Genomic DNA, 8,735 nt, shown 5'->3' on the forward strand with positions numbered 1-8,735 from the left:
CAAGGACTAACTGGAGACTTGCTGTGAGTCACACGATCTCTTGCCTGGACCAACAAATGGCTGTTCCATAGCCCCGCAGGAGGCAGCCCCGGCTCCTGCTGCCCCATCGCTCGCTCAGCAGAGGCTGTGAGTCTCTCTCCTCTTGGACCTTGTGGGCTGAGAGATGCCTCTCACATCCCAAAGCTGCGTGGGTCCCGAGTGCCCGTGGGTCAGGGGTCTGTCCCCTCCCTGCTGGAGGCAGCCTGTGCCTGGTCTCCAGGTGGTGAAGGGGAGCCATGCCAGCTGGTGCCACTGTGTCCCTCTCTGCTACCATGAAGCTTGGGTGTCTCAGCACCACGTGCCACTGAGCAGTCACAGGGATGGGCTGGATGCTGCCTGCGGACAGCTAGTGGGCTCCCAGGCCAGCAGCTTCCTTGCTCAGCTGGCAGTTGCCTTGCTCCTGCTCCCTTTGCCCCCTTCCAGGACTGCTCACGCTGGGCCTGTGCCACAGCCCCTGGCCCACGGGGCTGCTGCAGCCTGGCAGATGGGCGAGGAGGAGCCAGCACCCTGGCTCGGTCCTCCAGACCATCATCTGTCCAGTCAACCTCCCACAATACTGTTTTCAGCTCTTGCTCAGCATCGGGGAGGCTGTTTGCTTCCTCACAATTTTACCAACCCATTTCCCAAAGGGAAACCGCACAGGGAGGGGAGACTGGGGACAAGCAGGTATCCTGAAGCCTTGAGTGCTTTCCCTCTTGAAGGGACTAAGAGGAGTCCTGTGCCATTCTGCACTTCCACAAAGGTTGCAGGGGTAAAAACTCATCACAGGGCTGCATCCCAGTTCCTGATCCCCACGTTCCTGTCCCTGAGAACATATATAAGAAGCTATACAAGAGATGTAGCGCTGGAGCACAAAACAGTCCTTTGGGTCCCCTTCCTTTCCCCTGTGCAGTGATCCACTGGGTCTGGCTCCCTGCACCCCTACAAGGAAGTCACTGAAACCTCCAGCCCCAGTTCTGCTGCCATACTGGGGTGACCTTTCACATCCAGGGGTGTCCTCCAAGTGGGAAGGAGCAGCATTCAGTATTCCCAGCACTCAGCCCTGGTCATCTCTGGGCAGCTCCAAACATCTTTTCACCTGACAGGACTGTCCCCTGGGGTCTCAGAGCTGCCTCAGAAAGTGCTAGCAGTGCCCTTGCTGCCCACAGCGGCTCTGAGGACAGTGCCAGAGGAGATGGGCACCCTAGCCTCTCCCTGATGGTCAGAGCTGGGGTGGCCCTGTGGAGGAAGCTGGGATGCTTGCTTCGCTATTGGATTTGGGACAAGCTGCTGCCCCGGTTCCCACTTATCAGCCTGCCTCCTGCAGGAGATGGTGGGTGCTTCATTACCAGGAGGGTCCAACGCCTTCTCCAGGAGGCTGCAGAAATATCCCACCAGAGAGAGAAACCTCGCCCCATGGCAGGTTCCTGCCCCACAGCCTGGCCCGCCCCCGCAGGGCCTGGGGTGGAGAGACGAGTGTCTCTGTGTGTCTGTGGCCGTGTGTGTCCTGTCCTCCCCGTGTAGTGTAGGAGGCCTGTTGTCGCTGTGCATTGTGACTCCTCTGACTAGTGGAAACAGCTACACCAATAAACTCTTCACAGGAACTGCGCCTGGCTCTCTGCTTTTGTTTGTTAATTGGCAGTAAATTAAATCGATTGAAATTCCCTGACACAAAACTCTTTCTTGCCCAGACCAGCAGCCAGTGAGGGAGCACGCCCCAGCTGGAGTGGGGACTGTCACCTTGTCACCCACTACCAGCACAGAGGTGGGCTCTCCACTACCATCACCAATGTTGGAGTGTCCACACTGGCTGCTGCAATCAGGAGGCCAAGACCCATATTTAACCAGAAATGCTTGCTCATGCCTGCTTGCATCCATACACGCATGCATGCGTGTGCCTGCCTGCTCGGCAGCACTCGGTGCCCATCTCCTTAACCAGCCTGTAGCCATACGCCGAATGGCAGGGCCATGGGCTGAGCATGGAGGAAACCTCTTGTTAAGCACACATTCCCTCCACACTTTCTTCCCAGTCAGGAGCCAGGTCCCCGTAAGCTGCTGGCTGCCTGCAGCCCACATGGTGATGGCTTGAATGTCCTCCAGTTGTGCTCTCCTGGGTGCTGCTGCTGCTGGGAGTAGGCAGTGGTCCCTCCCACCTACCGTGGTCAGCGTTGCTGGCTGCTCCTGGGGCTGGCCGCTGCCAGGTGACACGTGGCAGAGGGCTGAGCACGCCCCGGTGCAGGGGTGATGGCCATCCTGTTTCTGAGCCGGGCCCACTGTGAGGCAGGCAGTGCCTGGCCTCGTAGTGTCCTCTCCAGGTCCCAGCAGCGTTGCTGAACCTGTGGGAGAGGAGGTAGTGCAGGTGCCTGGCTTCTGAGCATCCAGGTGGGCTGGATGGGAGCATCCATTAATGTTTCCCACAGGCTGCTCTGCCACGTTAAGAACCACTCCCTCTCCCATCCCCGACTCCGCGGCGCTCCTTCCTTATGCCTGAATGCCCTGGGATGCCCAGTGGGCCATTGTTTTGGACTGGAGAGGTTATGGCTCTACCCAGTCTCACAAGATCCATGTCTCCACCTGGATGTCCAACCCTTTCCATGCAGCATCCCTGCCTGCGGCAGTGCCCCCTCTCTTGCCCTGGGACACGGGGCAGGGAGAGCAGGCAGAGCCAGCATGCACCCCTTACCTCATCGATCCTCCGGATGAGGATGGGCCTGACCTCCAGCTCCAGCAGCCAGTCGGCCTCCAGGATGCTGTGGTGGTACTCCTCCAGCTCCAGGCTCTTCTGCAGCTCCTCATCCAGGGCAGCCTGGTGCCGGTGACCTCCCACACCTGTAGCTGGGCTCTGCTGGGGCCGGGCCAGCTCTGTCCCCTCGCACCGCTGCTGCAGGCATAGGACACGGATGCGTTGGGCGATGCGATGGACCTGGGCGCGCAGGGCGGCTGCCCGCTCCCCACGGTGCAGCAGGGCCAGCAGCTCCTCCCGGCTCTCCCGCAGCTGGGCTCGCAGCACCCCAGTGCTGCCGCCTGCACCCGAGGGCCGCAGCGGGACCAAGAGGTCGGGCAAGCCCAGGGGAGAGGCGGACTGCTGGGGGGGCCCGCTGTGTGGTGGGGGCTGCACAGTGCTGGGAACCAGCCCTGGTCTGGTTTGCGCTGGTGACTGCTGTGGCAGTGATGGTGGTGGTGATGATGGTGACGGTGATGGTGATGATGGTGACGGCGATGGTGATGATGGTGACGGCGATGGTGGCAGGGAGAGGCTGTACCTGCTGCGGTGGAGATGGACCCACTGACGGGCGAGCTCCGCCGTGGCCAAGCTCTGGTGAAAGACATCAGGGACCAGCCGCAAGACCTTCACAAAGGGCCCCACGCCAGTGAAGCCACACAGGTCATGCAGGCTCCGGGGGCTGAAGACCCGCTCGCTGAGGGGCCCCCCCTGCAGCAGGAGCCCCCAGTTACGCCGGTGGGCAAAAAGCTGTGCAGCCAGGCGCGGGATGGATCGTGGCGGGGACCGCTGGGCGGGGTGGGCAGCCAGGTCCTCGTGCATGTACAAGTTCTCACAGAGTGGGACCACCACCCTGGCGTCAAACCTCTCCTTCAATGTGCTCAGGTGCTGCAGGTAGGAGGCCAGCCAGCCCACATAGGTGGTCACGTCGGGGCTGGGCGAGCTGAGCTGGGACTGGGCGAGACTCTGCAGGTGCTGCCAGCTCTCTACCTGCCCCGAGGGGCTCTGCGGCAGCACCAGCAGCAGCACATGGTACAGGCTGTGCAGATCAAAGCCCTGATGGCACCGCTGCACGTGCCTCACGAAGGTGCTGATCTCCCCTTCGAGGGCAGAGTAAAGGGCTTCCATGGGCGGCCACGGTGATGGAGGAGGCAGGCAGATCGCAGCTCACCCACACAGTCCTGGGGCCTGGATGCACTGAAAAATGCACTACAGCAGGATGCAATGCACGAGCTGGTGCAGGTAGGATTGCTGCGGGGGCTCTGATTCGGGTCACGTGTGGACTGAGCCTGCAGACGGTGCTACCAAGGGGTGGAGTGCTGCTTTGAAAGGTGGGACATCTGGCCAGCTTGGATGAGTCGATCCCAGTTGCTCTGCTGTAGAGGTGGGCAACAAGGATGAGTTGGAGTGGGAGTGAGGGAGCTGCAAGCCATTGAGCTCATCCCACCTTTGTGGGATGAGAGGAGGAGGGAAAGGCTGCTGGGTGCTGCCACACCAGGAGCACGCTGGACCACAAAATGCTGGTGCCATACAGGGAGGGGAGCGGACAGGCTGCCTGCAGCCCCACGGGATGCTGCTGTGGGTGGGGGGAGAACACCCTGGGTGCCCACAGCTCCCCAGCCACCCAGAGGATGCTCTGGGATGGGGCAAGTGTTCTCCTGCTCCCTGGAAGGGGACCCAGTCGTGCCAGACTAGGGCTACACTCTGACCGGCAGCTTCTCCCACCTCTTTGTTGCTTGAGAAGAGGTTTATCTTTACAAAAGTAAGCAGCCACCCTTGCCCATCTGGAGAACTAAAATAGAAGGTCTGTTCCCAAAACTATCAACTGTATTATTTTAAAAGATTGTGTGTTTAGGCAAACTATTTGGGTTTCTATTTCTGCTACCCGGGTTCAAGTGCACTCAAGCTATCTTCTCCAGCTACTTTTACTCTCTGCAGCCAGGAGGGGCTGGCACATCTCTGTTGTGAGATACCACTGGCACCCATTCACATGGCTGTATGGCTGGGAAGTTAAGGAAAATGCTGGCTAAGACCATCCCCATGACAAAACTGGGAACCAGTGCCACTGGCAAAGTTTCCCCTTTCCCCTGTATACCTGGAAGTCTTTGCCGAGGCTTTGGTGCCTGCTTTTCAGGCGCTCAAACTTCATTGCAATTCACCTTCCCCAACAAGTGTCTGCAAGTGGTTTTTTTTAAATGTGAGTTGCACCAGTTTGGGGAGAGAAGAGCTGATGCTGAGGGGGACGATGCCTGTGTGTGAAGTCCCAGAGGCCAGCTAAAGAGCAGCCCCAGCTTGTGGGTGCCAGGGTCTGGCTCACTGTTGCAAATGCTGAGCACCTCCAGCGAGTACTGCCAGGCACCGGTGACCCTGTACAGCCCCACGGTGGCTCCAGCCCCACCCTCTCTGCCCCCTTCTGCCCTCCATCCACCTCCCCTCTGCATCACTCAAAAGAAGGGACTCACCAGCATCAAGAGAGGCACCGAGGAGAGGAGAAAGGGCTGAGCTGGGCCCTACTGCCCGCCAGGGGAGGAACCTGCCCTCCTCGGCATGGACACAAACTTTCCTCCCCATGGGAACCACAGGTTCAGACGTGTACCTCATGCTGGAGCCAGCTTTTCCTGGAGCCGGTTGCCAGCCCCACAGGCATTGCCACGGAGCTACAGGGCAGAGATGCAGCTCCCTCCAGCTCTCTCACAGGGATGCCTGAATCCTCGGCACAGGCTTGGATAGCACATTTCTTTGATACAAGTGAGTACTCCTCTGCACAGCGCTGAATTTGTCCCAAAGGCTTGTCCGGCCTTGGCAAGAGAGAGGCTCCTTAGCCTTGGGCAGTTCGCTGCCTGCCTGCTGCCTTGTGCCCCTGCCCTGTCCCTCCCAGTGTATAATCCTTGCAGGGCTCTTCAGCCCTTGGGCTCTCTGAGGTGCCTGTGCTGGGTCTGCTCCCCAAAGGGACTCTTAGGAAAAGTAAATGGTCTCTCGAGGAAGTGAGAAGGGGAAATGGGACCAAATCCTCTGTTAGAAACCTCTAATGGGCACGGCATCCCTGAAATGAGTCTGGCCCCAACAGTTCCCCTTCCACCTCTGCCTGGCTGCCCACGGGGGCTGGAGCCTTGCCCACAGTGTTTCAGCCTGCTCAGCAAGCGAGTCCTGCCTGCTCGGGGAGCTGGCTGGGGCTGTCTGTGCCCAGCCCTCCTGCCTGGCACCAGGACGCCATGGGGAGGGAGCCCAGTTGGGAGCGATTCAGTGAGGACAGCGCTGGGACACTTCTGTGCCTGTGCAAGGTTCCTCTCTCCGGGTGCATGCTTTTGGCTGGGGTGCACCTACCCACAAGCCACCGTGTCTTGCTGTGCAGAGATGGCTCACACGAGCTCGAGGCTGGCGCCCATGAGTTTCCTGCCTTGCTGAGAGGGCGTCATGTAGGAGCCAGACCAAGGAAAAGTGCTGAGCACCAGCGCTGAACAGCATCCCCCATTGTTCCTGGGCTGCGGGCTGCCAGATGTGACCTTGCCACTAAGCAGGACAGAAGGGTAATCCTCCTCTTGTGACTTCTGCAGAGAGGGGGGACCTTGTGTTCTCTGCTGCAGGAGCCCAGCTGGATGATTGCCTTCATCTATCAGCCCAGTGTCCCTGGAGGATGGCCCCCCCTCCAGCATGCAGGGTACAGCATCATCACCAGGGGTGGGAGAGGCTGGGGAGCAGCCAGCTCCTGCTGTGACAGACTCTTGTCCTCAGCAAGGACAGATGGCCAGATGCTGGGGCTGATTCCTGGTGCCCTGAGCTGGGGCTGCACTCACTTTTCAGCCCTGAAACAGACCTCAGAACCTGGCGCTCTGGCAGACAGGAGGTGTTAGAGCAGCCTCGCCTGCTCCTTGGGTTTGCTAACCCAGTAGCCCAGTGTTGCAGGTTGCCTCCTGGGGACTTACAAGGGACTTGTGCACCCAAATAGGGCAGGCAGGGATCGACATCGGTTTGCCTGCAGGTGCACAGCAAGGAGACGAGCTCTCTCCTTTAGCATAGAAATGATTTTGCAGGCTGAAGCTGCACAGGCAAGATGAGGAAATGTACTGAGGTCCTGCTACCAGCACCCATCAGCCGGCCTTGGCCACGGCCAGGGTCAGTGACACGACACCATTTAACCTCCTCAAACTCTTGCCTGGGTTTATTGTGCAGCTGGAGACAAAGACACAGAGTTACCCGTGTCTAGTAAAACTGCCCAGTCTGGGAAATGCCTGCACCACAGCTGGCTGACACACTTTCTACAGCGTGAATCCTGCAGTAATGGTATCTGTGAGCAAAGCCCTGCTTATACACTCAGTTGAGCAGAATTCACAAGGCTGTTTGTAACAGAGCCATCTGTGACCTCCACAGCATCGTGCCATTAATATCAAGGCTTGGTCTGGGTCAAAGAAAAGCAGGACAGGCTTAATAGAAGAGGAAATTAGGTGGATGCGCTTGGCTGGCCTCATCCCCACGTGTTCCTACAGTAATTATAGCCTTGTGCAGCTCAGCTCTCTTGTTCAGCGATCTCGCCGCCAGGACTGCATTTCTCATGACCGAGGTGTAACAGCCGCTCACAGATCTGTTTTGGCCCCAGGCAAACCTGTGGCAGCACAAAGAGAGCAGTGGCAGGGAACCTCGGCTCGTCGCTGCCTGGAGCTGTACGTGTGGCCCAGGATGTGGCAGGGAAGGGAGGGAAGGGTTGGGCTGGGAGAACAAGACCAGGACCCGTATCTGCAGAGAAAGCTGGAGATACCGGATTATGGTTTTGGTCTGTCCAGCATGGCTGAGTGCAGATGGGGCTGGTAGAAAGTCACAGCTAGTGCTGGCCCCAGTGACACAGCTCGGGAGGATGCTTCAGAGGCCAAGGGGTGGCACACGGTGACAGTGGGGTGGATGTTCCCAGTGTCCACCCTCTGGGCCCATCTGCTTCATCTCTCTGCTCTTGTCCTCAGGCTGAAAATGAAGACGGCATCCTGTTTTCTTGACCTACGGAGAAAGGGCAGCCCTGGAGGGCATTCCTGTGCCTGGATGGGATAAAAAGCTTTTCCCGCTGCAGTTAGACTAAGTAGGGGTGCAGCCACCCTTGATCTGGGCTCTGTAGTGTGCAAAGGCAGCACTCTGGCAGAGCTCACTGCTGACGGTGGCTGAAGTGAGATGGGAGCCAGCGGGATGCCCAGGACAGAAAAACACCCCCCACCCCGTGTTGTCTCCCCTTGCAAGGAGGGCTCCCCCTCGCACTCCTGCTCTCTGAGGGAGCAGGTGCCACAGAGCTTGGTGTGACCCTGTGAAAGCCTCTCCAGGTGGCCTTAATCACATTCCTCTGGAGCAGGGACACATCTGGTACAAACATGATCCTGTCCCCAAGGAGCCTGGGCTAATTCCTGCTGCAGAGCCCCAGAGCAGCCCGGGGCAAGGAGAGCTTCGGCATGGCTCTTGCCATGTCCTTGCAGGGGATGGGGCTGATGTGTGAGCAGTGGGGCAGGAGGAGAGGTCCACACCTTCATGCTGAGTTTGGGCAATCTGAGCATGAGCTAGCCTGGCTGGACCCTGCCCAGGTCTGAGCAGTGGCTGGGCTCCCTGCAGGCTGGGAATGGGAGAAGGGAGGAACTGCCATTTTCAAGAGTTGATTTTTAAGTCAGTTTCAAGCAATTGTGAAACTAGAGCGAGGAGGGGGCCAGAGCTGTGGGGTCAGTCTGTGCCCTGCTGCGCGTCCTCTTCCCCTCCCAGACGTGCGCTCTGTGTCAGGAGAATGCCTCAATGCCTGGTGCTCTGTCAGGGTCAGGCCACTCCTGCAAGGGGACACGCTTGATTTTTGGCTGCTGCTTCTCAGTAGTTCTCCCCCTTTGGGGAACCCTCCCCTGGCTGCCCTGTGCTTTGGGCAAAGGGGGATTTGGTGGCCCTGGCAAAGCAGCAGCACCTGGCAGCGGGGGCTGCAACGGTGGTGATGCAGGCCAGGACACGGGTGCCCTCCTTCTGCATCCATGCCTCCTCTGCC

This window comes from Leptosomus discolor, chromosome 5 (assembly GCF_034619465.1).
Source record: "Leptosomus discolor isolate bLepDis1 chromosome 5, bLepDis1.hap2, whole genome shotgun sequence".
Taxonomy (NCBI): domain Eukaryota; kingdom Metazoa; phylum Chordata; class Aves; order Leptosomiformes; family Leptosomidae; genus Leptosomus; species Leptosomus discolor.